Consider the following 2,078-nt stretch of genomic DNA (forward strand, 5'->3'; position numbering starts at 1 on the left):
GCCTGTGACAAATTTAAAGTGCCTGTGACATCAACATTTTTTTAATAACACAGATGCATTTTTGGAAAGATAACACTGAGAACATGCTGTATTACAAAATAATTTTCTTGCTGCAGAGATGAACAGTTGTTGAGATATTTGCATGTGAAGTAACAGGAAGTGATGTCAAAGGGGAATGTCTGCATGAAAACAGAGCTAAGCTAAAATGCTCAACAGCCCAGACTGTGGAGAGGARCCTGATGTTTTAGATTATTTTGAGTCTCAATCAGAGTTCAAATCAAAATGTTTCAATAAACAAAGACCAGAGMGTTCTTATTTTAAAGRAGTTCCCCTTCGATGTCACTTCCTGTTTCCCTTTTGCCGAGCCAAGTTCAAAAGAAAATAGGTCATTTGTGTCCAAATGGGTAAATGTGTGGTATGCCAAGTTTCTTAAATTGAACAAAGTTTTCTTTGAYTTTTAGTATCTGAAGGATAAACATGTCACAGGAACTTGAATGACTATTATTTCACTTTCTCAAATATAACAAATCCCTGTGGTTCAGCAGAACATTAAAGGCTTTTGCAAGGTATTTAAAAGTATTTACCTGTCTTTTTTAAAGAAAAAAAAACATTGCTTATGTGCAAAGCATTAAAAAGGTTATCTTTTTGCTTTAGATTTGAAGTAAACTTTAAATAAGTCTCATAAAGAAACAGAAAACCTACACAGTAACAATTTGAAGATGATCTAAGCTCATTTTCACTTCTGTTTTGGCAGAGCTCCTCATTGTTTAGTGTTTGATCAAAACAGACAAAACTTTTTCATTTTTTCTAAAGAATTATCTGATTCTGCACACAGAACAACACAATCTTGGATAAACTCGTGCCTCGTTTCTACTGATGTAGCTGAATGTTTGCAGGCGTGTCTGGCTCCTGCTCCCTTGTTTCTGATGTGAGTCGGACAGGAAGTGGTCWTYACATGTAGYCTTGCGCGTCCAGTCGAGGGTTTGCTGACAAACCTCACAGAAAAGAGAGGTTTTTATCTTCCCCCTACTCCTGCAGAGAACCTCTTAGTCAAGTGAGAAGAGAGGTGAATGTGTTGCAGCTGTTCCCCACGGGGACCACTGGAGTGTGAGGAGTCGTCGTGTGAAGCGTTAGGGTCAGCAGAACCACGCCGAGGTCCCCGTTCTCCTCATTAAAACACCTCTGTCGCCGACACCGGACGCACCGTGGTGACCCGGACCCGTCAGCACGCCGTACGTGTCTGTTGTTCCCACTGTGTGTCTGCGCTGCTCTCAGCAGATTGGATTACTCGCTCTGAAACCCAGCAGAAAACAGCTGCGTCACCTTTCACACTCGTATATCTGAGGGTCTTCATAAAGATGCTCCGGATGGTGGGACCGAACCCACCTCTGGTCTTATTCTGATTAAACTAATCGCAGGGACAGGTTGTTTTATTCATTGCTCATTCTACAAGTCGTGCAGCTGTTTGAACTCTTCAGACACCTAAACCTGCATGTAATCGTCTCCTTTTCTGTTATATTTCTATATATTTAGGTTTTACACCTTCTGCAGAAGAAACAAACAGCCTCGCCATTTTTCATGAGGTGTTTTATCAAACAGACAAGCTTGTCAGGCCGTGTGTTTGTGATCTTATGGACCGGCCGCTCCCTGGAAAGTACAGTCTTTTGCTAAACGCTGCTCTGATATGGAGCTCATTAGGAGACATAAGTTTTGCTCAAAAATAATCAGTTCCTCTGTTTTACTCTGAGAGACAAATGTCCAACATGGATTGAAAATGCTGCTGACGTTTTGCATCGTGTGTTGACTAAGCTTCTATCAAACATGTTAGTTTTCAAAAAGAATCATTTAAACATAAAATATCAGTGAYGTTTTAAAGACATTTCCAGTTCCCACGGTTCCTGAAAGCAACAGTTTATCCAGCCGCTGTGTTAAGGGCTCGACACGCGGGAGGCGACGTCGCTCGCTCTCCATTCATTTCCTATGGAGCCTGTGCCTCCTCCAGCTTAGCGACCGGCGAAAATAGTGCATGTGAAATTTCGCGCTCGTACACGTAGACGTGCACACGTGAGCTTGCAACG

The 2,078-nt window shown here is 41.8% G+C and overlaps 1 protein-coding gene across 6 annotated transcripts in view; it reads left to right on the top strand.

Annotated features, from left to right (window-relative positions):
• LOC106515866 (signal-induced proliferation-associated 1-like protein 2) overlaps positions 1-2,078 on the top strand; it is a 138,434-nt gene that overhangs the window by 58,223 nt on the left and 78,133 nt on the right. The window lies entirely within an intron of this gene.

Source organism: Austrofundulus limnaeus, unplaced genomic scaffold (assembly GCF_001266775.1).
Source record: "Austrofundulus limnaeus strain Quisiro unplaced genomic scaffold, Austrofundulus_limnaeus-1.0 Scaffold33, whole genome shotgun sequence".
Taxonomy (NCBI): domain Eukaryota; kingdom Metazoa; phylum Chordata; class Actinopteri; order Cyprinodontiformes; family Rivulidae; genus Austrofundulus; species Austrofundulus limnaeus.